Genomic DNA, 25,158 nt, shown 5'->3' with positions numbered 1-25,158 from the left:
TCTTTTAACCTCACAGTTCACTCCTTTGATTAAGAGTCCATCAGTAAAATACTCACATATTTCCATATTTTCCATCGTTAGTTCAAATTCTTTCCCTTGCCTTGGTCTTAGCGCCAGAATTGTCCCATTTCCACATTTGTCCGTCACTGCTTTAATAATATCCACCGCTGTCACATCGTTCACATTTTCCACATTCACAATCACCGTAGCCTCCTTTAAATATTTCCTTTCGTTGACCCTGTTCTTCATGTTTTGATCCATTCTATTTCCAACTCGTAGTCGCTTATCCAGTCCAGTGTCGTTTACGGCGTGTTCCTCCTCCCGTTCCAGTGTCGTTTGCCTTGCGTGTTCCTCGTGCCGTTCCAGTGTCGTTTGCCATGCATGTTCCTTGTGCCGTTGCATTGTCGTTTGCCCCACGTGTTCCTCGTGCCAGTCCAGTGTCATTTGCCATTAATCCGTCCATTAAAGAAAAGAAGAAAAATAAAAATAGAAAGGCGTAACCACCCTCCAGCAAGCAAAAAAAGCTGCTGTTGGGTGGTTTTATAACTGAAAAAACAACAAAAAACTAACTTAAACTAAAGATAAAAGCAAAATACAAACACAAAAATTAACACAAAATGGAGGAGAGGCTACCTCTCCCTACTGCAGCCAACAACTTCCTGTGTGCTCTCTAGCGCCAACAAGGTGGTATGGCCGTAGCGAAAGCTGCTGCAAAAAGCCCCCTTATTTTAAGGTGAGGCACACTAAGTGCCATTATACTAGATAAGTAATGAATGAAATACAAAAAAAAAATACTTCAAAATGAGCTACATTAAAAATAAGAGCATTAGTTAAGTAGTTAAAAACAGTCAAACTCTGTTTAAAGAACAGCTACTTTAAAGGCAATTGAATTAAATAAGCAGTAAGGGAAAGCAAAGAGCTGGTCAAACTTTGACCACACTAAGGGCCAGTGTATTAGATAAGTAGTGAAAAAACTCAAAAACTTACAGTACATGGTATTCCTAGGCAGTCTCCCATCCAAGTACTAACTAGGCCCAACTCTGCTTAGCTTCTGAAATCAGGCGTGAACAGGGTGGTATGGCCGTAAGCGAAAGCTGCTGCAAAAAGCCCCCTATTTTAAGGTGAGGCACACTAAGTGCCATTATACTAGATTAGTAATGAATGAAATACAAAAAAATACTTCAAAATGAGCTACATTAAAGATAAGAGCATTAGTTAAGTAGTTAAAAACAGTCAAACTCTGTTTAAAGAACAGCTACTTTAAAGGCAATTGAATTAAATAAGCAGTAAGGGAAAGCAAAGAGCTGGTCAAACTTTGACCACACTAAGGGCCAGTGTATTAGATAAGTAGTGAAAAACTCAAAACTTACAGCACCTGGTATTCCTAGGCAGTCTCCCATCCAAGTACTAACTAGGCCCAACTCTGCTTAGCTTCTGAGATCAGACGAGATCAGGCGTGAACAGGGTGGTATGGCCGTAAGCTAATGCTGCTGCAAAAAGCCCCTATTTTAAGGTGAGGCACACTAAGTGCCATTATACTAGATAAGTAATGAATGAAATACAAAAAAAAAAATACTTCAAAATGAGCTACATTAAAGATAAGAGCATTAGTTAAGTAGTTAAAAACAGTCAAACTCTGTTTAAAGAACAGCTACTTTAAAGGCAATTGAATTAAATAAGCAGTAAGGGAAAGCAAAGAGCTGGTCAAACTTTGACCACACTAAGGGCCAGTGTATTAGATAAGTAGTGAAAAAACTCAAAAACTAACAGCACCTGGTATTCCTAGGCAGTCTCCCATCCAAGTACTAACTAGGCCCAACTCTGCTTAGCTTCTGAGATCAGACGAGATCAGGCGTGAACAGGGTGGTATGGCCGTAAGCTAAAGCTGCTGCAAAAGCCCCTATTTTAAGGTGAGGCACACTAAGTGCCATTATACTAGATAAGTAATGAATGAAATACAAAAAAAATACTTCAAAATGAGCTACATTAAAGATAAGAGCATTAGTTAAGTAGTTAAAAACAGTCAAACTCTGTTTAAAGAACAGCTACTTTAAAGGCAATTGAATTAAATAAGCAGTAAGGGAAAGCAAAGAGCTGGTCAAACTTTGACCACACTAAGGGCAAGTGTAATAGATAAGTAGTGAAAAAACTCAAAAAAATACAGCACCTGGTATTCCTAGGCAGTCTCCCATCCAAGTACTAACTAGGCCCAACTCTGCTTAGCTTCTGAGATCAGACAAGAACAGGCGTGAACAGGGTGGTATGGCCGTGCGAAAGCTGCTGCAAAAAGCCCCTATTTTAAGGTGAGGCACACTAAGTGCCATTATACTAGATAAGTAATGAATGAAATACAAAAAAAAAAATACTTCAAAATGAGCTACATTAAAGATAAGAGCATTAGTTAAGTAGTTAAAAACAGTCAAACTCTGTTTAAAGAACAGCTACTTTAAAGGCAATTGAATTAAATAAGCAGTAAGGGAAAGCAAAGAGCTGGTCAAACTTTGACCACACTAAGGGCCAGTGTAATAGATAAGTAGTGAAAAAACTCAAAAAAATACAGCACCTGGTATTCCTAGGCAGTCTCCCATCCAAGTACTAACTAGGCCCAACTCTGCTTAGCTTCTGAGATCAGACAAGAACAGGCGTGAACAGGGTGGTATGGCCGTAAGCGAAAGCTGCTGCAAAAGCCCCTATTTTAAGGTGAGGCACACTAAAGTGCCATTATACTAGATAAGTAATGAATGAAATACAAAAAAAAATACTTCAAAATGAGCTACATTAAAGATAAGAGCATTAGTTAAGTAGTTAAAAACAGTCAAACTCTGTTTAAAGAACAGCTACTTTAAAGGCAATTGAATTAAATAAGCAGTAAGGGAAAGCAAAGAGCTGGTCAAACTTTGACCACACTAAGGGCCAGTGTAATAGATAAGTAGTGAAAAAACTCAAAAAAATACAGCACCTGGTATTCCTAGGCAGTCTCCCATCCAAGTACTAACTAGGCCCAACTCTGCTTAGCTTCTGAGATCAGACAATATCAGGCGTGAACAGGGTGGTATGGCCGTAAGCAAAAGCTGCTGCAAAAAGCCCCTATTTTAAGGTGAGGCACACTAAGTGCCATTATACTAGATAAGTAATGAATGAAATACAAAAAAAAATACTTCAAAATGAGCTACATTAAAGATAAGAGCATTAGTTAAGTAGTTAAAAACAGTCAAACTCTGTTTAAAGAACAGCAACTTTAAAGGCAAATGAATTAAATAAGCAGTAAGGGAAAGCAAAGAGCTGGTCAAACTTTGACCACACTATGGGCCAGTGTATTAGATAAGTAGTGAAAAAACTCAAAAACTTACAGCACCTGGTATTCCTAGGCAGTCTCCCATCCAAGTACTAACTAGGCCCAACTCTGTAGCTTCTGAGATCAGACGAGATCAGGTGTGAACAGGGTGGTATGGCCGTGAAGCAAAAGCTGCTGCAAAAGCCCCTATTTTAAGGTGAGGCACACTAAGTGCCATTATACTAGATAAGTAATGAATGAAATACAAAAAAAAAAATACTTCAAAATGAGCTACATTAAAGATAAGAGCATTAGTTAAGTAGTTAAAAACAGTCAAACTCTGTTTAAAGAACAGCTACTTTAAAGGCAATTGAATTAAATAAGCAGTAAAGGAAAGCAAAGAGCTGGTCAAACTTTGACCACACTAAGGGCCAGTGTATTAGATAAGTAGTGAAAAAACTCAAAACTTACAGCACCTGGTATTCCTAGGCAGTCTCCCATCCAAGTACTAACTAGGCCCAACTCTGCTTAGCTTCTGAGATCAGGCGTGAACAGGGTGGTATGGCCGTAAGCGAAAGCTGCTGCAAAAAGCCCCCTATTTTAAGGTGAGGCACACTAAGTGCCATTATACTAGATAAGTAATGAATGAAATACAAAAAAATACTTCAAAATGAGCTACATTAAAGATAAGAGCATTAGTTAAGTAGTTAAAAACAGTCAAACTCTGTTTAAAGTACAGCTACTTTAAAGGCAATTGAATTAAATAAGCAGTAAAGGAAAGCAAAGAGCTGGTCAAACTTTGGCCACACTAAGGGCCAGTGTATTAGATAAGTAGTGAAAAAACTCAAAAACTTACAGCACCTGGTATTCCTAGGCAGTCTCCCATCCAAGTACTAACCAGGCCCAACTCTGCTTAGATTCTGAGATCAAGCGAGATCAGGCGTGAACAGGGTGGTATGGCCTTAGCGAAAGCTGCTGCAAAAAGCCCCTATTTTAAGGTGAGGCACACTAAGTGCCATTATACTAGATAAGTAATGAATGAAATACAAAAAAAAATACTTCAAAATGAGCTACATTAAAGATAAGAGCATTAGTTAAGTAGTTAAAAACAGTCAAACTCTGTTTAAAGTACAGCTACTTTAAAGGCAATTGAATTAAATAAGCAGTAAGGAAAGCAAAGAGCTGGTCAAACTTTGGCCACACTAAGGGCCAGTGTATTAGATAAGTAGTGAAAAAACTCAAAACTTACAGCACCTGGTATTCCTAGGCAGTCTCCCATCCAAGTACTAACTAGGCCCAACTCTGCTTAGCTTCTGAGATCAGACGAGATCAGGCGTAAACAGGGTGGTATGGTCGTAAGCAAAAGCTGCTGCAAAAAGCCCCCTATTTTAAGGTGTGGCACATTAAGTGCCATTATACTAGATAAGTAATGAATGAAATACAAAAAAATACTTCAAAATGAGCTACATTAAAGATAAGAGCATTAGTTAAGTAGTTAAAAACAGTCAAACTCTGTTTAAAGAACAGCTACTCTAAAGGCAATTGAATTAAATAAGCAGTAAGGGAAAGCAAAGAGCTGGTCAAACTTTGGCCACACTAAGGGCCAGTGTATTAGATAAGTAGTGAAAAACTCAAAAACTTACAGCACCTGGTTTTCCTAGGCAGTCTCCCATCCAAGTACTAACTAGGCCCAACTCTGCTTAGCTTCTGAGATCAGACGAGATCAGGCGTGAACAGGGTGGTATGGCCATAAGCGAAAGCTGCTGCAAAAAGCCCCTATTTTAAGGTGAGGCACACTAAGTGCCATTATACTAGAATAAGTAATGAATGAAAATAAAAAAAATACTTCAAAATGAGCTACATTAAAGATAAGAGCATTAGTTAAGTAGTTAAAAACAGTCAAACTCTGTTTAAAGTACAGCTACTTTAAAGGCAATTGAATTAAATAAGCAGTAAGGGAAAGCAAAGAGCTGGTCAAACTTTGGCCACACTAAGGGCCAGTGTATTAGATAAGTAGTGAAAAACTCAAAAACTTAGAGCACCTGGTATTCCTAGGCAGTCTCCCATCCAAGTACTAACCAGGCCCAACTCTGCTTAGCTTCTGAGATCAGACGAGATCAGGCGTGAACAGGGTGGTATGGCCTTAAGCGAAAGCTGCTGCAAAAGCCCTATTTTAAGGTGAGGCACACTAAAGTGCCATTATACTAGATAAGTAATGAATGAAATAAAAAAAAAAAATACTTCAAAATGAGCTACATTAAAGATAAGAGCATTAGTTAAGTAGTTAAAAACAGTCAAACTCTGTTTAAAAGAACAGCTACTTTAAAGGCAATTGAATTAAATAAGCAGTAAGGGAAAGCAAAGAGCTGGTCAAACTTTGGCCACACTAAGGAGGCCAGTGTATTAGATAAGTAGTGAAAAACTCAAAACTTACAGCACCTGGTATTCATAGGCAGTCTCCCATCCAAGTACTAACTAGGCCCAACTCTGCTTAGCTTCTGAGATCAGGCGTGAACAGGGTGGTATGGCGTAAGCTAAAGCTGCTGCAAAAAGCCCCTATTTTAAGGTGAGGCACACTAAGTGCCATTATACTAGATAAGTAATGAATGAAATACAAAAAAATACTTCAAAATGAGCTACATTAAAGATAAGAGCATTAGTTAAGTAGTTAAAAACAGTCAAACTCTGTTTAAAGTACAGCTACTTTAAAGGCAATTGAATTAAATAAGCAGTAAGGGAAAGCAAAGAGCTGGTCAAACTTTGGCCACACTAAGGGCCAGTGTATTAGATAAGTAGTGAAAAAACTCAAAAACTTACAGCACCTGGTATTCCTAGGCAGTCTCCCATCCAAGTACTAACTAGGCCCAACTCTGCTTAGCTTCTGAGATCAGACGAGATCAGGCGTAAACAGGGTGGTATGGTCGTAAGCAAAAGCTGCTGCAAAAGCCCCTATTTTAAGGTGTGGCACATTAAGTGCCATTATACTAGATAAGTAATGAATGAAATACAAAAAAATACTTCAAAATGAGCTACATTAAAGATAAGAGCATTAGTTAAGTAGTTAAAAACAGTCAAACTCTGTTTAAAGAACAGCTACTCTAAAGGCAATTGAATTAAATAAGCAGTAAGGGAAAGCAAAGAGCTGGTCAAACTTTGGCCACACAAAGGGCCAGTGTATTAGATAAGTAGTGAAAAAACTCAAAACTTACAGCACCTGGTATTCCTAGGCAGTCTCCCATCCAAGTACTAACTAGGACCAACTCTGCTTAGCTTCTGAGATCAGGCGAGATCAGGCGTGAACAGGAGTGGTATGGCCATAAGAAAGCTGCTGCAAAAAGCCCCTATTTTAAGGTGAGGCACACTAAGTGCCATTATACTAGATAAGTAATGAATGAAATACAAAAAAAAATACTTCAAAATGAGCTACATTAAAGATAAGAGCATTAGTTAAGTAGTTAAAAACAGTCAAACTCTGTTTAAAGTACAGCTACTTTAAAGGCAATTGAATTAAATAAGCAGTAAGGGAAAGCAAAGAGCTGGTCAAACTTTGGCCACACTAAGGGCCAGTGTATTAGATAAGTAGTGAAAAAACTCAAAACTTACAGCACCTGGTTTTCCTAGGCAGTCTCCCATCCAAGTACTAACTAGGCCCAACTCTGCTTAGCTTCTGAGATCAGGCGAGATCAGGCGTGAACAGGGTGGTATGGCCGTAAGCGAAAGCTGCTGCAAAAGCCCCTATTTTAAGGTGAGGCACACTAAGTGCCATTATACTAGATAAGTAATGAATGAAATACAAAAAAAATACTTCAAAATGAGCTACATTAAAGATAAGAGCATTAGTTAAGTAGTTAAAAACAGTCAAACTCTGTTTAAAGTACAGCTACTTTAAAGGCAATTGAATTAAATAAGCAGTAAGGGAAAGCAAAAGAGCTGGTCAAACTTTGGCCACACTAAGGGCCAGTGTATTAGATAAGTAGTGAAAAACTCAAAACTTACAGCACCTGGTATTCATAGGCAGTCTCCCATCCAAGTACTAACTAGGCCCAACTCTGCTCAGCTTCTGAGATCAGGCGAGATCAGGCATGAACAGGGTGGTATGGCCGTAAGCGAAAGCTGCTGCAAAAGCCCCTATTTTAAGGTGAGGCACACTAAGTGCCATTATACTAGATAAGTAATGAATGAAATAAAAAAAAAATACTTCAAAATGAGCTACATTAAAGATAAGAGCATTAGTTAAGTAGTTAAAAACAGTCAAACTCTGTTTAAAGAACAGCTACTTTAAAGGCAATTGAATTAAATAAGCAGTAAGGGAAAGCAAAGAGCTGGTCAAACTTTGACCACACTAAGGGCCAGTGTATTAGATAAGTAGTGAAAAAACTCAAAACTTACAGCACCTGGTATTCCTAGGCAGTCTCCCATCCAAGTACTAACTAGGCCCCAACTCTGCTTAGCTTCTGAGATCAGGCGAGATCAGGCGTGAACAGGGTGGTATGGCCGTTAGCGAAAGCTGCTGCAAAAAGCCCCTATTTTAAGGTGAGGCACACTAAGTGCCATTATACTAGATAAGTAATGAATGAAATACAAAAAAAAATACTTCAAAATGAGCTACATTAAAGATAAGAGCATTAGTTAAGTAGTTAAAAACAGTCAAACTCTGTTTAAAGAACAGCTACTTTAAAGGCAATTGAATTAAATAAGCAGTAAAGGGAAAGCAAAGAGCTGGTCAAACTTTGGCCACACTAAGGGCCAGTGTATTAGATGAGTAGTGAAAAAACTCAAAACTTACAGCACCTGGTATTCCTAGGCAGTCTCCCATCCAAGTACTAATCAGGCCCAACTCTGCTTAGCTTCTGAGATCAGGCGAGATCAGGCGTGAACAGAGTGGTGGTATGGCCGTAAAGCGAAAGCTGCTGCAAAAAGCCCCTATTTTAAGGTGAGGCACACTAAGTGCCATTATACTAGATAAGTAATGAATGAAATACAAAAAAAAATACTTCAAAATGAGCTACATTAAAGATAAGAGCATTAGTTAAGTAGTTAAAAACAGTCAAACTCTGTTTAAAGAACAGCTACTTTAAAGGCAATTGAATTAAATAAGCAGTAAGGGAAAGCAAAGAGCTGGTCAAACTTTGGACCACACTAAGGGCCAGTGTATTAGATAAGTAGTGAAAAAACTCAAAAACTTACAGCACCTGGTATTCCTAGGCAGTCTCCCATCCAAGTACTAACTAGGCCCAACTCTGCTTAGCTTCTGAGATCAGGCGAGATCAGGCGTGAACAGGGTGGTATGGCGTAAGCAAAAGCTGCTGCAAAAAAGCCCCTATTTTAAGGTGAGGCACACTAAGTGCCATTATACTAGATAAGTAATGAATGAAATACAAAAAAAAATACTTCAAAATGAGCTACATTAAAGATAAGAGCATTAGTTAAGTAGTTAAAAACAGTCAAACTCTGTTTAAAGAACAGCTACTTTAAAGGCAATTGAATTAAATAAGCAGTAAGGAAAGCAAAGAGCTGGTCAAACTTTGGCCACACTAAGGGCCAGTGTATTAGATAAGTAGTGAAAAAACTCAAAAACTTACAGCACCTGGTATTCCTAGGCAGTCTCCCATCCAAGTACTAACTAGGCCCAACTCTGTAGCTTCTGAGATCAGGCGAGATCAGGCGTGAACAGGGTGGTATGGCCGTAAGCGAAAGCTGCTGCAAAAAGCCCCTATTTTAAGGTGAGGCACACTAAGTGCCATTATACTAGATAAGTAATGAATGAAATACAAAAAAAAAAAATACTTCAAAATGAGCTACATTAAAGATAAGAGCATTAGTTAAGTAGTTAAAAACAGTCAAACTCTGTTTAAAGAACAGCTACTTTAAAGGCAATTGAATTAAATAAGCAGTAAGGAAAGCAAAGAGCTGGTCAAACTTTGGCCACACTAAGGGCCAGTGTATTAGATAAGTAGTGAAAAAACTCAAAAACTTACAGCACCTGGTATTCCTAGGCAGTCTCCCATCCAAGTACTAACTAGGCCCAACTCTGCTTAGCTTCTGAGATCAGGCGAGATCAGGCATGAACAGGGTGGTACGGCCGTAAAAAGCGAAAGCTGCTGCAAAAAGCCCCTATTTTAAGGTGAGGCACACTAAGTGCCATTATACTAGATAAGTAATGAATGAAATACAAAAAAATACTTCAAAATGAGCTACATTAAAGATAAGAGCATTAGTTAAGTAGTTAAAAACAGTCAAACTCTGTTTAAAGAACAGCTACTTTAAAGGCAATTGAATTAAATAAGCAGTAAGGGAAAGCAAAGAGCTGGTCAAACTTTGACCACACTAAGGGCCAGTGTATTAGATAAGTAGTGAAAAAACTCAAAACTTACAGCACCTGGTATTCCTAGGCAGTCTGCCATCCAAGTACTAACTAGGCCCAACTCTGCTTAGCTTCTGAGATCAGGCGAGATCAGGCGTGAACAGGGTGGTATGGCCGTAAGTGAAAGCTGCTGCAAAAGCCCCTATTTTAAGGTGAGGCACACTAAGTGCCATTATACTAGATAAGTAATGAATGAAATACAAAAAAATACTTCAAAATGAGCTACATTAAAGATAAGAGCATTAGTTAAGTAGTTAAAACAGTCAAACTCTGTTTAAAGAACAGCTACTTTAAAGGCAATTGAATTAAATAAGCAGTAAAGGAAAGCAAAAGAGCTGGTCAAACTTTGGCCACACTAAGGGCCAGTGTATTAGATAAGTAGTGAAAAACTCAAAACTTACAGCACCTGGTATTCCTAGGCAGTCTCCCATCCAAGTACTAACTAGGCCCAACTCTGCTTAGCTTCTGAGATCAGGCGAGATCAGGCTTGAACAGGGTGGTATGGCCGTAAGCGAAAGCTGCTGCAAAAGCCCCTATTTTAAGGTGAGGCACACTAAGTGCCATTATACTAGATAAGTAATGAATGAAATACAAAAAAAAAAATACTTCAAAATGAGCTACATTAAAGATAAGGCATTAGTTAAGTAGTTAAAAACAGTCAAACTCTGTTTAAAGAACAGCTACTTTAAAGGCAATTGAATTAAATAAGCAGTAAGGAAAGCAAAGAGCTGGTCAAACTTTGACCACACTAAGGGCCAGTGTATTAGATAAGTAGTGAAAAACTCAAAAACTTACAGCACCTGGTATTCCTAGGCAGTCTCCCATCCAAGTACTAACTAGGCCCAACTCTGCTTAGCTTCTGAGATCAGGCGAGATCAGGCGTGAACAGGGTGGTATGGCCGTAAGCTAAAGCTGCTGCAAAAGCCCCTATTTTAAGGTGAGGCACACTAAGTGCCATTATACTAGATAAGTAATGAATGAAATACAAAAAAATACTTCAAAATGAGCTACATTAAAGATAAGAGCATTAGTTAAGTAGTTAAAAACAGTCAAACTCTGTTTAAAGAACAGCTACTTTAAAGGCAATTGAATTAAATAAGCAGTAAGGGAAAGCAAAGAGCTGGTCAAACTTTGGCCACACTAAGGGCCAGTGTATTAGATAAGTAGTGAAAAAACTCAAAAACTTACAGCACCTGGTATTCCTAGGCAGTCTCCCATCCAAGTACTAACTAGGCCCAACTCTGCTTAGCTTCTGAGATCAGACGAGATCAGGCGTGAACAGGGTGGTATGGCCGTAAGCGAAAGCTGCTGCAAAAAGCCCCTATTTTAAGGTGAGGCACACTAAGTGCCATTATACTAGATAAGTAATGAATGAAATACAAAAAAAAAAAAATACTTCAAAATGAGCTACATTAAAGATAAGAGCATTAGTTAAGTAGTTAAAAACAGTCAAACTCTGTTTAAAGAACAGCTACTTTAAAGGCAATTGAATTAAATAAGCAGTAAGGGAAAGCAAAGAGCTGGTCAAACTTTGGCCACACTAAGGGCCAGTGTATTAGATAAGTAGTGAAAAAACTCAAAAACTTACAGCACCTGGTATTCCTAGGCAGTCTCCCATCCAAGTACTAACTAGGCCCAACTCTGCTTAGCTTCTGAGATCAGGCGAGATCAGGCGTGAACAGGGTGGTATGGCCGTAAGAAAGCTGCTGCAAAAGCCCCTATTTTAAGGTGAGGCACACTAAGTGCCATTATACTAGATAAGTAATGAATGAAATACAAAAAAAAAAAATACTTCAAAATGAGCTACATTAAAGATAAGAGCATTAGTTAAGTAGTTAAAAACAGTCAAACTCTGTTTAAAGAACAGCTACTTTAAAGGCAATTGAATTAAATAAGCAGTAAGGGAAAGCAAAGAGCTGGTCAAACTTTGGCCACACTAAGGGCCAGTGTATTAGATAAGTAGTGAAAAAACTCAAAACTTACAGCACCTGGTATTCCTAGGCAGTCTCCCATCCAAGTACTAACTAGGCCCAACTCTGCTTAGCTTCTGAGATCAGGCGAGATCAGGCGTGAACAGGGTGGGATGGCGTGCGAAAGCTGCTGCAAAAAGCCCCTATTTTAAGGTGAGGCACACTAAGTGCCATTATACTAGATAAGTAATGAATGAAATACAAAAAAATACTTCAAAATGAGCTACATTAAAGATAAGAGCATTAGTTAAGTAGTTAAAAACAGTCAAACTCTGTTTAAAGAACAGCTACTTTAAAGGCAATTGAATTAAATAAGCAGTAAGGGAAAGCAAAGAGCTGGTCAAACTTTGGCCACACTAAGGGCCAGTGTATTAGATAAGTAGTGAAAAAACTCAAAAACTTACAGCACCTGGTATTCCTAGGCAGTCTCCCATCCAAGTACTAACTAGGCCCAACTCTGCAGCTTCTGAGATCAAGGCGAGATCAGGCGTGAACAGGGTGGTATGGCCGTGCTTGAAAGCTGCTGCAAAAAGCCCCTATTTTAAGGTGAGGCACACTAAGTGCCATTATACTAGATAAGTAATGAATGAAATACAAAAAAAAAAATACTTCAAAATGAGCTACATTAAAGATAAGAGCATTAGTTAAGTAGTTAAAAACAGTCAAACTCTGTTTAAAGAACAGCTACTTTAAAGGCAATTGAATTAAATAAGCAGTAAGGGAAAGCAAAGAGCTGGTCAAACTTTGGCCACACTAAGGGCCAGTGTATTAGATAAGTAGTGAAAAAACTCAAAACTTACAGCACCTGGTATTCCTAGGCAGTCTCCCATCCAAGTACTAACTAGGCCCAACTCTGCTTAGCTTCTGAGATCAGGCGAGATCAGGCGTGAACAGGGTGGTATGGCGTAAGCTAAAGCTGCTGCAAAAAGCCCCTATTTTAAGGTGAGGCACACTAAGTGCCATTATACTAGATAAGTAATGAATGAAATACAAAAAAAATACTTCAAAATGAGCTACATTAAAAGATAAGAGCATTAGTTAAGTAGTTAAAAACAGTCAAACTCTGTTTAAAGAACAGCTACTTTAAAGGCAATTGAATTAAATAAGCAGTAAGGAAAGCAAAGAGCTGGTCAAACTTTGGCCACACTAAGGGCCAGTGTATTAGATAAGTAGTGAAAAAACTCAAAAACTTACAGCACCTGGTATTCCTAGGCAGTCTCCCATCCAAGTACTAACTAGGCCCAACTCTGCTTAGCTTCTGAGATCAGACAAGATCAGGCGTGAACAGGGTGGTATGGCCGTAAGCGAAAGCTGCTGCAAAAAGCCCCCTATTTTAAGGTGAGGCACACTAAGTGCCATTATACTAGATAAGTAATGAATGAAATACAAAAAAAAAAAAATACTTCAAAATGAGCTACATTAAAGATAAGAGCATTAGTTAAGTAGTTAAAAACAGTCAAACTCTGTTTAAAGAACAGCTACTTTAAAGGCAATTGAATTAAATAAGCAGTAAGGAAAGCAAAAGAGCTGGTCAAACTTTGGCCACACTAAGGGCCAGTGTATTAGATAAGTAGTGAAAAAACTCAAAAACTTACAGCACCTGGTATTCCTAGGCAGTCTCCCATCCAAGTACTAACTAGGCCCAACTCTGCTTAGCTTCTGAGATCAGACGAGATCAGGCGTGAACAGGGTGGTATGGCCGTAAGTGAAAGCTGCTGCAAAAGCCCCTATTTTAAGGTGAGGCACACTAAGTGCCATTATACTAGATAAGTAATGAATGAAATACAAAAAAAATACTTCAAAATGAGCTACATTAAAGATAAGAGCATTAGTTAAGTAGTTAAAAACAGTCAAACTCTGTTTAAAGAACAGCTACTTTAAAGGCAATTGAATTAAATAAGCAGTAAGGGAAAGCAAAGAGCTGGTCAAACTTTGGCCACACTAAGGGCCAGTGTATTAGATAAGTAGTGAAAAACTCAAAACTTACAGCACCTGGTATTCCTAGGCAGTCTCCCATCCAAGTACTAACTAGGCCCAACTCTGTAGCTTCTGAGATCAGGCGAGATCAGGCGTGAACAGGGTGGTATGGCCGTAAGCGAAAGCTGCTGCAAAAAGCCCCCTATTTTAAGGTGAGGCACACTAAGTGCCATTATACTAGATAAGTAATGAATGAAATACAAAAAAAATACTTCAAAATGAGCTACATTAAAGATAAGAGCATTAGTTAAGTAGTTAAAAACAGTCAAACTCTGTTTAAAGAACAGCTACTTTAAAGGCAATTGAATTAAATAAGCAGTAAGGGAAAGCAAAGAGCTGGTCAAACTTTGGCCACACTAAGGGCCAGTGTATTAGATAAGTAGTGAAAAAACTCAAAAACTTACAGCACCTGGTATTCCTAGGCAGTCTCCCATCCAAGTACTAACTAGGCCCAACTCTGTAGCTTCTGAGATCAGACGAGATCAGGCGTGAACAGGGTGGTATGGCCGTGTGAAAGCTGCTGCAAAAGCCCCTATTTTAAGGTGAGGCACACTAAGTGCCATTATACTAGATAAGTAATGAATGAAATACAAAAAAAAAAATACTTCAAAATGAGCTACATTAAAGATAAGAGCATTAGTTAAGTAGTTAAAAACAGTCAAACTCTGTTTAAAGAACAGCTACTTTAAAGGCAATTGAATTAAATAAGCAGTAAGGAAAGCAAAGAGCTGGTCAAACTTTGGCCACACTAAGGGCCAGTGTATTAGATAAGTAGTGAAAAAACTCAAAACTTACAGCACCTGGTATTCCTAGGCAGTCTCCCATCCAAGTACTAACTAGGCCCAACTCTGCTTAGCTTCTGAGATCAGGCGAGATCAGGCGTGAACAGGGTGGTATGGCCGTAGCAAAGCTGCTGCAAAAAGCCCCTATTTTAAGGTGAGGCACACTAAGTGCCATTATACTAGATAAGTAATGAATGAAAACAAAAAAAAATACTTCAAAATGAGCTACATTAAAGATAAGAGCATTAGTTAAGTAGTTAAAAACAGTCAAACTCTGTTTTAAGAACAGCTACTTTAAAGGCAATTGAATTAAATAAGCAGTAAGGGAAAGCAAAGAGCTGGTCAAACTTTGGCCACACTAAGGGCCAGTGTATTAGATAAGTAGTGAAAAACTCAAAACTTACAGCACCTGGTATTCCTAGGCAGTCTCCCATCCAAGTACTAACTAGGCCCAACTCTGCTTAGCTTCTGAGATCAGGCGAGATCAGGCGTGAACAGGGTGGTATGGCCGTAAGCGAAAGCTGCTGCAAAAGCCCCTATTTTAAGGTGAGGCACACTAAGTGCCATTATACTAGATAAGTAATGAATGAAATATAAAAAAAAATACTTCAAAATGAGCTACATTAAAGATAAGAGCATTAGTTAAGTAGTTAAAAACAGTCAAACTCTGTTTAAAGAACAGCTACTTTAAAGGCAATTGAATTAAATAAGCAGTAAGGGAAAGCAAAGAGCTGGTCAAACTTTGGCCACACTAAGGGCCAGTGTATTAGATAAGTAGTGAAAAAACTCAAAAACTTACAGCACCTGGTATTCCTAGGCAGTCTCCCATCCAAGTACTAACTAGGCCCAACTCTGCTTAGCTTCTGAGATCAGGCGAGATCAGGCGTGAACAGGGTGGTATGGCCGTAAGCGAAAGCTGCTGCAAAAAGCCCCCTATTTTAAGGTGAGGCACACTAAGTGCCATTATACTAGATAAGTAATGAATGAAATACAAAAAAAAATACTTCAAAATGAGCTACATTAAAGATAAGAGCATTAGTTAAGTAGTTAAAAACAGTCAAACTCTGTTTAAAGAACAGCTACTTTAAAGGCAATTGAATTAAATAAGCAGTAAGGGAAAGCAAAGAGCTGGTCAAACTTTGGCCACACTAAGGGCCAGTGTATTAGATAAGTAGTGAAAAAACTCAAAAACTTACAGCACCTGGTATTCCTAGGCAGTCTCCCATCCAAGTACTAACTAGGCCCAACTCTGCTTAGCTTCTGAGATCAGACGAGATCAGGCGTGAACAGGGTGGTATGGCCGTAAGCGAAAGCTGCTGCAAAAAGCCCCCTATTTTAAGGTGAGGCACACTAAAGTGCCATTATACTAGATAAGTAATGAATGAAATACAAAAAAATACTTCAAAATGAGCTACATTAAAGATAAGAGCATTAGTTAAGTAGTTAAAAACAGTCAAACTCTGTTTAAAGAACAGCTACTTTAAAGGCAATTGAATTAAATAAGCAGTAAGGGAAAGCAAAGAGCTGGTCAAACTTTGGCCACACTAAGGGCCAGTGTATTAGATAAGTAGTGAAAAAACTCAAAACTTACAGCACCTGGTATTCCTAGGCAGTCTCCCATCCAAGTACTAACTAGGCCCAACTCTGCTTAGCTTCTGAGATCAGGCGAGATCAGGCGTGAACAGGGTGGTATGGCCGTGTGAAAGCTGCTGCAAAAAGCCCCTATTTTAAGGTGAGGCACACTAAGTGCCATTATACTAGATAAGTAATGAATGAAATACAAAAAAATACTTCAAAATGAGCTACATTAAAGATAAGAGCATTAGTTAAGTAGTTAAAAACAGTCAAACTCTGTTTAAAGAACAGCTACTTTAAAGGCAATTGAATTAAATAAGCAGTAAAGGAAAGCAAAGAGCTGGTCAAACTTTGGCCACACTAAGGGCCAGTGTATTAGATAAGTAGTGAAAAAACTCAAAACTTACAGCACCTGGTATTCCTAGGCAGTCTCCCATCAAGTACTAACTAGGCCCAACTCTGCTTAGCTTCTGAGATCAGACATGAGATCAGGCGTGAACAGGTGGTATGGCGTAAGCAAAAGCTGCTGCAAAAAGCCCCTATTTTTAGGTGAGGCACACTAAGTGCCATTATACTAGATAAGTAATGAATGAAATACAAAAAAATGCTTCAAAATGAGCTACATTAAAGATAAGAGCATTAGTTAAGTAGTTAAAAACAGTCAAACTCTGTTTAAAGAACAGCTACTTTAAAGGCAATTGAATTAAATAAGCAGTAAGGAAAGCAAAGAGCTGGTCAAACTTTGGCCACACTAAGGGCCAGTGTATTAGATAAGTAGTGAAAAACTCAAAACTTACAGCACCTGGTATTCCTAGGCAGTCTCCCATCCAAGTACTAACTAGGCCCAACTCTGCTTAGCTTCTGAGATCAGGCGAGATCAGGCGTGAACAGGGTGGTATGGCCGTAAGCGAAAGCTGCTGCAAAAAGCCCCTATTTTAAGGTGAGGCACACTAAGTGCCATTATACTAGATAAGTAATGAATGAAATACAAAAAAAAATACTTCAAAATGAGCTACATTAAAGATAAGAGCATTAGTTAAGTAGTTAAAAACAGTCAAACTCTGTTTAAAGAACAGCTACTTTAAAGGCAATTGAATTAAATAAGCAGTAAGGAAAGCAAAGAGCTGGTCAAACTTTGGCCACACTAAGGGCCAGTGTATTAGATAAGTAGTGAAAAACTCAAAACTTACAGCACCTGGTATTCCTAGGCAGTCTCCCATCCAAGTACTAACTAGGCCCAACTCTGCTTAGCTTCTGAGATCAGGCGAGATCAGGCGTGAACAGGGTGGTATGGCCGTAAGCGAAAGCTGCTGCAAAAAGCCCCTATTTTAAGGTGAGGCACACTAAGTGCCATTATACTAGATAAAGTAATGAATGAAATACAAAAAATACTTCAAAATGAGCTACATTAAAGATAAGAGCATTAGTTAAGTAGTTAAAAACAGTCAAACTCTGTTTAAAGAACAGCTACTTTAAAGGCAATTGAATTAAATAAGCAGTAAAGGAAAGCAAAGAGCTGGTCAAACTTTGGCCACACTAAGGGCCAGTGTATTAGATAAGTAGTGAAAAAACTCAAAAACTTACAGCACCTGGTATTCCTAGGCAGTCTCCCATCAGAAGTACTAACTAGGCCCAACTCTGCTTAGCTTCTGAGATCAGGCGAGATCAGGCGTGAACAGGGTGGTATGGCCGTGAAGCGATAGCTGCTGCAAAAGCCCCTATTTTAAGGTGAGGCACACTAAATTGCCATTATACTAGATAAGTAATGAATGAAATACAACAAAAAATACTTCAAAATGAGCTACATTAAAGATAGAGCATTAGTTAAGTAGTTAAAAACAGTCAAACTCTGTTTAAAGAACAGCTACTTTAAAGGCAATTGAATTAAATAAGCAGTAAGGGAAAGCAAAGAGCTGGTCAAACTTTGACCACACTAAGGGCCAGTGTATTAGATAAGTAGTGAAAAACTCAAAAACTTACAGCACTTGGTATTCCTAGGCAGTCTCCCATCCAAGTACTAACTAGGCCCAACTCTGCTTAGCTTCTGGATCAGAGCGAGATCAGGCGTGAATTTTTTTTTTATTATTTTTTTACACAAAGTACAAACGATAAACTACAATAAACCACCTGAAGGGGAAACCCTTTTACATGGGGCAGTACACCTTTGTAAAATTAAACATAAAATTAACATACATAGGTTCCAACATCCGGCTCTTTTAAAACATATATAAAATCAACTGTCGTCATCAGGCATCTTCCAGTCAAATTCTTCAAAGATCTTATATACATCATAAGTAAAAATGTGATAAAAGTCATTGAGTTTTCCCAAGTTCTTGTAGTAACATTACAAATATTTCAGATAGTTTTCAGCTTTTTCTTCATTATTCTTTCAATATCCAAGACAGATTTCTCTCTTTTTGCCACCACCCTTCTCTCCCATATTGCTCCTTTCATTAGCATAACAAGAAGATTAATGATTTTGCTATTTTTCCACTCCTTATATTCACCCAACATTACAATTTTATTCCATTCTGATTCGTCTTCATAGTGCTCTCTTTTCAAAAATTCAAACAGTCTTTTGCATTTAGTTTTAAAATGTCCAGTTCTTTGCAATATAAAAACAGGTGCAGGAAGCCTTCATCCTCTTTGTTGCACACCTTACAGATGGAGCTCTGCTCCATTCCAATCTTGTGTAAAATCACGTCTGTAAAAATAGCTTTGTGTCTGATAAAAAATTCCAGGTTTCCCAGTTTCGTTTCAACTATCCTTCCTTTTATGTTACTCCATATGTTTTCTTCTTTCAAGTCTTTATATTTCTGCTTCCAATAGTCATTTGCTTTATGTTTCTTAAAAATCGTATCTCTAAAAACACCATAAAACATTTTGACAGTACATTCCTTGAAAATATGTAGTTTCTCTCTAAAAATAGCGTTCACATCTTTCTCCGTTCACCTGGCTCCATATTTTCAATTTTTTTTCAATCCAGTCTTTTGGTATTGCATTTTTAATCATGCAGTACTTATTTATGATTTCTTGTTTCGTATAGTCCTCCTTAGCTTCTTCCATAGTGTCAAAAACATATTGAACTGGTAAAAATCCCTCTTTGAACTCATACAGAACATCTCTTACTCTCGCTATCCCCACATCCCACCATTTCTTAAAAACAACTCTTTTCCTTGATTCACAATATTCTTGTTTAAAAACAATGGTTGATTTAAAATGTCCTCTGTCCCTTCGGGATGTAATGCACATGCTTTAAAACTCTCCCCAGGCACTCAACTGTTCCTTGTAAAAATCTGGCAAATCTTTCCACATCCAGTTTTTGTTCTCATCCATAAAATATTCTCCCCCATATTGACATTCCCACATTTGTTTAAAAATACAACATAGTTTTTTCCAAACAGTTTCAATTCTTGCATCCAGATATTTCTTCACCAGTTTAACTCTCAAACATTTCTTCCTTTGTGCAACATCAATAAGACCCAAGCCGCCTTTCTCAACAGCCCCTACAAGGGTGTCATCACACGCAATCCTCGGTGGCTTTCCCTCCCCATAAATACTCAGTAAAACATTTTTTCAATCTTTTTCAACCCACAGAGGCATACTTGTAACATATAAAAATAACAAATCTTTGAAGTCATTAAAACATTCAAAATTAAGACCTTTCCTTTCAAGCACAGATTTCTTGTTTTCCACCAGTTCATCCTTCTTTCAATATCTCCTAAAATTCCTTCCCACATGATCTCATTTGTTTTCTTGTCATCCTCTCCCATGCTAACTCCTAAAATCTTCATTTCCTTAACTTCTTTAAAGTTAAAAGTGTCTGTTAAGGCTGGGGCTCCGCCAAATCTCATGTACATTGTTTTATCCTCATTTATTTTCCCCAGATTTATTGCACAGAATTCCTGAACTACGTCCATAGCCACCTTAACACTATGTACGTCTCTTACTATTAACGTTGTGTCATCTGCGTATTGGAAAATCCTATTCTCTGATCTACCTCCTTCAATATCGATTCCTCTCACATTCTTCTCTCCTCTTACTGCTAAGCCCAGAGGCTCTGCCACCAAGGAATATAAAAGCGCTGAAAGGGGACATCCCTGCCTTACAGATCTTGTGAGCTTAAAACATTTAGTTAAAAAACCATTGCATTTAATCCTCGTCACCACTCCTTTGTATAAAATCTTAATCCATCTGATAAAATTTTCCCCGAAGCCAAAACTCTTTAAAATCCCAAATAAAAACTGATGCTCCACTCGATTGAAGGCTTTTTCAAAATCAAGACTTACAATGTAACCTTCAGATTTTTGTCCTTTATATAACTTATTGTGTCCCTAATACTAATTGTAGTATCTGATATATCTCTGCCTTTCACTCCATATGCTTGATTTGTCTTGATAATTTTTGGCATCACCTCCTTTAGTCTATTAGCTAAAACCTTAGATAAAATTTTTAAGTCAGTGTTCAACATCGTCAAAGGTCTGTAATTTTTCAATTCTTTTTATCTCCTTTCTTCTTATAAATAATTTTCATTAAACCCATACTCATTCTTAAATTCATGTGTCCCTTATTAAAAATGTCATCATACACTTTCTTTAAAATGCCAATTAAAATACCCTTGAAAACAATATAAAATTCATTGCCTAGACCATCAATTCCTGGACTTTTATTCCTGTTCAATTCGTTAATAGCTCTTTCTATTTCTCCTTCATTTATTTCCATATCATAAGCTTCTTTGTCTTCTTTTTCAACTTTTGTTTCAATTATGTTGAACAATTCTTCACATTCATCTTGCACCCTTCAGTTGTAAAAAGTTTCTCATAATACATTTTTATCTCTTCTAGTATTTCTTTGTTATCCTTTATTTCTTCTCCATTCTCATTTTTAATAGCTGTTATCATTTCAGCTTTCCCTTCCTCTTTTCTAGATTAAAGAAAAATTTTGTACATTTCTCTCCTTCCACTATATATCTAGCTTTACTTCTTAAACGTGCACCTTCATATTTTTCTTCTTCTAAAACTTTAAGTTTATCTTCCAGATCTTTTATTTTTGACACATTCTTCTCATTATTCTGATTAAGCTCCCTTTCTAAGTTCTCTCTTGTTTTTATTTCTGTGTACCTTTTACATCTCTCCACCGATCTACAAAACTGTATAGTATGTCTTTTAATTAGAAACTTAACGTTTTCCCACCATATCCTTTTATCTTCCACATACATTTCATTCTGTTTTTCTTTTTCTATTAATTCTTTTATGTCTTGGACATAGCTGTCTCTTTTTAAAATCTCAGCATTTAAAACCCAAACACCTGGCCCCTTTTAATCGTGCTCCAGTCCACTTTCATAAATAGTGGTTTATGGTCATAAACTTGTTTCCTCATATCTCATATCTTCAATAAAACCCTCTACATTTCTTGAACACAAAATAAAATCAATTCTCGTTTGGCACATAAAATTCCCTACCATTTGCCTTCTAGAATATTGTCTTCTTTTCCCATTCTCTCTCTCCACACATCTACCATATTATTGTTTCTCATCAACAAATTCAATTCCTTCCTTCCTGTATCGGTTTTAAAAACCATTCCGTCAGCCATATCTAACTTGCTTAAAACAGTATTAAAATCCCCCAATACAATAGCATACTTATATTTCATTAAAAATATCCTTAGATCCTTAAAAAAATCCCTCTTTTCCTTCTCTTCAACAGGCGCATGGACATTTACCACAGTTACTTTGTTGTCATCATGTTCCATTTCTATTGCCAAACATTTCCCTACATCATCTTTGTAAACAACTTTGTAAACCACATTCATGTTTCTTCTTATTAAAAAAGCCACCCCTCTGCCATATCTTTTATCCTCATTGCTGCATAATATATCACCATCCCATCTTTGCTTATTTCACATTTGTGCTTTTTTCTCTCAGTTTGTTTCTTGCAATACTATTACATCTACATTTTTAAACATCTCTTTCACCTTTTCAAACTTGTTAAAATCTAAGAGCCCTCTGGCATTAAATGTAGCCAGACTTAAAACCATAAAAAATGAATACATAAAAACGTTCATAAAACCAATGTCTTTAGCTTGTGTCATCAAAACCCTTTAACAGTTCAAATCGATTCTTTAAAAGTCTTTGTTAGCATTTCTTTTCTTTACCCCATCTAAACTGGGTTTTACCTTGATTTGACGTTTTCTTATGCTTATTTTTGATGTTCCTACTGCCATTTCTTCTGTGTCATCTTTAACATCCTCATCTGCATCAGAAATATCCTCAAAGTCCTAGTAATGTCGATCGGTTCCTTCTGTCTGTTTCGCTTGTGCATGCTGGTCTTTTTGTTCCTCCGTGATTTTACATCGTCTGTCTTGTGATTGTCTGTCCTCCTCATTCTTCTCTGTCTCATCAATAATGTTTTGAACTTCAGTCTTCTCCATTTGTTTCAAACGTTCATTGTCCATATGTTCTCAACCCCTGGCCCTCAATAATGTCTTTGCCCGCCGCTTGATTTTCTCTTTCCTGTAGTAAGCCTTCTTCTTGTTCGACTCACGCTGTCCCGCTCATGCACCTGCCCACTCACATGAGTCTCTTCATCCTCATACCAACAATCACACTTATTTAAAACCTTTTTACAATCCGGGCACTTAACCGCATTGCAATCCCTGGCAAAATGTCCTCTCTCCTCACACTTAAAGCACTTAAAATCTGGGCAGTCTTTCAAGACGTGCTCAGGGCTCATGCACAGCCGACAGGTTTTAACCTGATGGCTGTGCATCACCCTAAAATACTGAAGCCCTTCAGCTGTTTCCAGCCTTGTGCTGTACGGGAGAGACACTACTTCCCTTGGGAAGCGACATTTTACAAATCGTGTGCCATCTTCAACAGTTGTGCCCGGATAAACCCGTCTCTTGATGTCCGAAATAGGGGTAACTCCCCACCCTTGCAGTTTATCTAAAAATATCTGATCGTCAATGTAAGCGGGCATGTGCATGAATGAGACAACGTAGTCTCTGTTTTGCAACCTCTTTACTTCGCACAGTGTCTCTTTTATCATTAAACCTTCAACCAACAGTTCAACATCGTCGATATTCTCTAATGTCACTTCGTATTCCTTATTTTGTTTAGGTCTTACCGCCAAGACATTTCCTTTGCCGACCTTTTCCGTTACAGCTTTTATGATGTCCCCCGCCCTCGCATTCACATTACAGATGTCCACCGTCACAGTTGCTTCTTTCAGGTAATCCTTCTTTGAGTTGTTTCTCTTTTGTTCCTTATCTTTTGCATTCCCATCTCGTCGTTTATTTCCAGTTCCGTGTTCATTAACCAATTCTGTTTCTCCAGCCAAGTCCAAGTTCATAGCCATCTGTCCGTCCGCCATAGATGAAAAAAATAAATAAATAAAAAATAAATAAATAAATAAATAAAAAATAAATAAATAAATAACTGAATAAAACCACCTTCCAGACAGCACTAGGCTGCTGTTAGGTGGTTTAAACACTCTAAAAACACAAAAAACTAAATTAAAGTCCAGAAAAAGTTCACAAACAAACACTAATAATAAACACAAAATGGAGGAGAGCCTTCCTCTCCCAACTACTGCCAAGTCACTTCCTGTGTGCTCTCTAGCGCCAACAGGGTGGTATGGCCGTAAGCAGAAAGCTGCTGCAAAAAGCCCCTATTTTAAGGTGAGGCACACTAAATTGCCATTATACTAGATAAGTAATGAATGAAATACAAAAAAAAATACTTCAAAATGAGCTACATTAAAGATAAGAGCATTAGTTAAGTAGTTAAAAACAGTCAAACTCTGTTTAAAGAACAGCTACTTTAAAGGCTATTGAATTAAATAAGCAGTAAGGAAAGCAAAGAGCTGGTCAAACTTTGACCACACTAAGGGCCAGTGTATTAGATAAGTAGTGAAAAACTCCAAAACTTACAGCACCTGGTATTCCTAGGCAGTCTCCCATCCAAGTACTAACTAGGCCCAACTCTGCTTAGCTTCTGAGATCAGGCGAGATCAGGCGTGAATTTTTTTTTTTTTTTTTTTTTTTTTTTTTTTTATTATTTTTTACACAAACGATACAAACTACAATAAACCACCTGAAGAAACCCTTTTACATGGGGAGTACACCTTTGTAAAATTAAACATAAAATTAACATACATAGGTTCCGACATCCGACTCTTTTAAAACATACATAAAATCAACTGTCGTCATCAGGCATCTTCCAGTCAAATTCTTCAAAGATCTTATATACATCATAAGTAAAAATGTGATAAAAGTAATTGAGTTTTCCCAAGTTCTTGTAGTAACAATACAAATATTTCAGATAGTTTTCAGCTTTTTCTTCAATATTCTTTCAATATCAAGACAGATTTCTCTCTTTTGCCACCACCCTTCTCTCCCATATTGCTCCTTTCATTAGCATGACAAGAAGATTAATGATTTTGCTATTTTTACACTCCTTATATTCACCCAACATTACAATTTTATTCCATTCTGATTCGTCTTCATAGTGCTCTCTCCTTTCAAAAGTTCAAACAGTCTTTTGCATTTAGTTTTTAAAATGTCCAGTTCTTTGCAATATAAAAACAGGTGCAGGAAGCCTTCATCCTCTTTGTTGCACACCTTACAGATGGAGCTCTGCTCCATTCCAATCTTATGTAAAATCACGTCTGTAAAAATAGCTTTGTGTCTGATTAAAAATTCCAGGTTTCCCAGTTTCGTTTCAACTATCCTTCCTTTTATGTTACTCCATATGTTTTCTTCTTTCAAATCTTTATATTTCTGCTTCCAATAGTCATTTGCTTTAGGTTTTTCTTAAAAATCGTATCTCTAAAAACACCATAAAACATTTTGACAGTACATTCCTTGAAAATATGTAGTTTCTCTCTAAAAATAGCGTTCACATCTTTCTCCAGTTCACCTGGCTCCATATTTTCAATTTTTCAATCCAGTCTTTTGGTATTGCGTTTTTAATCATGCAGTACTTATTTATGATTTCTTGTTTGGTATAGTCCTCCTTAGCTTCTTCCATAGTGTCAAAAACATATTGAACTGGTAAAAATCCCTCTTTGAACTCATACAGAACATCTCTTACTCTCGCTATCCCCACATCCCACCATTTCTTAAAAAACAACTCTTTTCCTTGATTCACAATATTCTTGTTTAAAAACAATGGTTGATTTAAAATGTCCTCTCGTCCCTTCGGGATGTAATGCACAT

At 37.5% G+C, this 25,158-nt stretch overlaps 6 non-coding genes and 33 pseudogenes across 6 annotated transcripts; all 39 read right to left on the bottom strand.

The window, feature by feature from the left end:
* Nucleotides 1–1,363: 1,363 nt before the first annotated feature.
* Nucleotides 1,364–1,482, bottom strand: LOC122337645. The gene has a single exon (XR_006249559.1). It is a non-coding gene; the product is annotated as a 5S ribosomal RNA (ribosomal RNA).
* A 279-nt stretch (nucleotides 1,483–1,761) lies between these two features.
* Nucleotides 1,762–1,880, bottom strand: LOC122337778 (annotated as a pseudogene).
* Nucleotides 1,881–2,155: 275 nt separating this feature from the next.
* LOC122337729 lies at nucleotides 2,156–2,274 on the bottom strand (annotated as a pseudogene).
* A 277-nt stretch (nucleotides 2,275–2,551) lies between these two features.
* Nucleotides 2,552–2,670, bottom strand: LOC122337706 (annotated as a pseudogene).
* Nucleotides 2,671–2,947: 277 nt separating this feature from the next.
* Nucleotides 2,948–3,066, bottom strand: LOC122337717 (annotated as a pseudogene).
* Nucleotides 3,067–3,343: 277 nt separating this feature from the next.
* On the bottom strand, nucleotides 3,344–3,460 carry LOC122337720 (annotated as a pseudogene).
* Nucleotides 3,461–3,738: 278 nt separating this feature from the next.
* LOC122337718 lies at nucleotides 3,739–3,847 on the bottom strand (annotated as a pseudogene).
* A 276-nt stretch (nucleotides 3,848–4,123) lies between these two features.
* Nucleotides 4,124–4,241, bottom strand: LOC122337742 (annotated as a pseudogene).
* A 275-nt stretch (nucleotides 4,242–4,516) lies between these two features.
* LOC122337780 lies at nucleotides 4,517–4,635 on the bottom strand (annotated as a pseudogene).
* A 275-nt stretch (nucleotides 4,636–4,910) lies between these two features.
* Nucleotides 4,911–5,029, bottom strand: LOC122337770. Its single transcript, XR_006249578.1, has one exon. It is a non-coding gene; the product is annotated as a 5S ribosomal RNA (ribosomal RNA).
* A 275-nt stretch (nucleotides 5,030–5,304) lies between these two features.
* LOC122337764 lies at nucleotides 5,305–5,423 on the bottom strand. The gene has a single exon (XR_006249572.1). It is a non-coding gene; the product is annotated as a 5S ribosomal RNA (ribosomal RNA).
* Nucleotides 5,424–6,084: 661 nt separating this feature from the next.
* On the bottom strand, nucleotides 6,085–6,203 carry LOC122337779 (annotated as a pseudogene).
* A 273-nt stretch (nucleotides 6,204–6,476) lies between these two features.
* Nucleotides 6,477–6,596, bottom strand: LOC122337701 (annotated as a pseudogene).
* A 274-nt stretch (nucleotides 6,597–6,870) lies between these two features.
* On the bottom strand, nucleotides 6,871–6,989 carry LOC122337798 (annotated as a pseudogene).
* Nucleotides 6,990–7,263: 274 nt separating this feature from the next.
* Nucleotides 7,264–7,382, bottom strand: LOC122337700 (annotated as a pseudogene).
* A 274-nt stretch (nucleotides 7,383–7,656) lies between these two features.
* LOC122337685 lies at nucleotides 7,657–7,776 on the bottom strand (annotated as a pseudogene).
* A 277-nt stretch (nucleotides 7,777–8,053) lies between these two features.
* On the bottom strand, nucleotides 8,054–8,175 carry LOC122337671 (annotated as a pseudogene).
* A 279-nt stretch (nucleotides 8,176–8,454) lies between these two features.
* On the bottom strand, nucleotides 8,455–8,572 carry LOC122337704 (annotated as a pseudogene).
* Nucleotides 8,573–8,849: 277 nt separating this feature from the next.
* Nucleotides 8,850–8,966, bottom strand: LOC122337711 (annotated as a pseudogene).
* A 279-nt stretch (nucleotides 8,967–9,245) lies between these two features.
* On the bottom strand, nucleotides 9,246–9,364 carry LOC122337686 (annotated as a pseudogene).
* Nucleotides 9,365–9,641: 277 nt separating this feature from the next.
* On the bottom strand, nucleotides 9,642–9,760 carry LOC122337659 (annotated as a pseudogene).
* Nucleotides 9,761–10,032: 272 nt separating this feature from the next.
* Nucleotides 10,033–10,151, bottom strand: LOC122337669 (annotated as a pseudogene).
* Nucleotides 10,152–10,426: 275 nt separating this feature from the next.
* On the bottom strand, nucleotides 10,427–10,545 carry LOC122337794 (annotated as a pseudogene).
* A 274-nt stretch (nucleotides 10,546–10,819) lies between these two features.
* On the bottom strand, nucleotides 10,820–10,938 carry LOC122337797. Its single transcript, XR_006249582.1, has one exon. It is a non-coding gene; the product is annotated as a 5S ribosomal RNA (ribosomal RNA).
* Nucleotides 10,939–11,219: 281 nt separating this feature from the next.
* Nucleotides 11,220–11,338, bottom strand: LOC122337640 (annotated as a pseudogene).
* A 276-nt stretch (nucleotides 11,339–11,614) lies between these two features.
* On the bottom strand, nucleotides 11,615–11,736 carry LOC122337759 (annotated as a pseudogene).
* A 665-nt stretch (nucleotides 11,737–12,401) lies between these two features.
* Nucleotides 12,402–12,519, bottom strand: LOC122337703 (annotated as a pseudogene).
* A 276-nt stretch (nucleotides 12,520–12,795) lies between these two features.
* LOC122337796 lies at nucleotides 12,796–12,914 on the bottom strand (annotated as a pseudogene).
* Nucleotides 12,915–13,196: 282 nt separating this feature from the next.
* On the bottom strand, nucleotides 13,197–13,315 carry LOC122337755. The gene has a single exon (XR_006249569.1). It is a non-coding gene; the product is annotated as a 5S ribosomal RNA (ribosomal RNA).
* Nucleotides 13,316–13,588: 273 nt separating this feature from the next.
* Nucleotides 13,589–13,705, bottom strand: LOC122337710 (annotated as a pseudogene).
* A 277-nt stretch (nucleotides 13,706–13,982) lies between these two features.
* LOC122337735 lies at nucleotides 13,983–14,099 on the bottom strand (annotated as a pseudogene).
* Nucleotides 14,100–14,373: 274 nt separating this feature from the next.
* On the bottom strand, nucleotides 14,374–14,492 carry LOC122337692 (annotated as a pseudogene).
* Nucleotides 14,493–14,764: 272 nt separating this feature from the next.
* LOC122337792 lies at nucleotides 14,765–14,883 on the bottom strand (annotated as a pseudogene).
* A 276-nt stretch (nucleotides 14,884–15,159) lies between these two features.
* Nucleotides 15,160–15,278, bottom strand: LOC122337791 (annotated as a pseudogene).
* A 278-nt stretch (nucleotides 15,279–15,556) lies between these two features.
* On the bottom strand, nucleotides 15,557–15,675 carry LOC122337785. Its single transcript, XR_006249581.1, has one exon. It is a non-coding gene; the product is annotated as a 5S ribosomal RNA (ribosomal RNA).
* Nucleotides 15,676–15,951: 276 nt separating this feature from the next.
* On the bottom strand, nucleotides 15,952–16,070 carry LOC122337689 (annotated as a pseudogene).
* Nucleotides 16,071–16,732: 662 nt separating this feature from the next.
* LOC122337790 lies at nucleotides 16,733–16,851 on the bottom strand (annotated as a pseudogene).
* A 274-nt stretch (nucleotides 16,852–17,125) lies between these two features.
* LOC122337789 lies at nucleotides 17,126–17,244 on the bottom strand (annotated as a pseudogene).
* A 275-nt stretch (nucleotides 17,245–17,519) lies between these two features.
* On the bottom strand, nucleotides 17,520–17,639 carry LOC122337740 (annotated as a pseudogene).
* Nucleotides 17,640–25,158: the final 7,519 nt, after the last annotated feature.

The sequence above is a fragment of the Puntigrus tetrazona genome, unplaced genomic scaffold, assembly GCF_018831695.1.
Source record: "Puntigrus tetrazona isolate hp1 unplaced genomic scaffold, ASM1883169v1 S000000975, whole genome shotgun sequence".
In the NCBI taxonomy this organism is placed as follows: Eukaryota; Metazoa; Chordata; class Actinopteri; order Cypriniformes; family Cyprinidae; genus Puntigrus; species Puntigrus tetrazona.
This window is presented reverse-complemented; position numbering and strand designations above follow the sequence as displayed.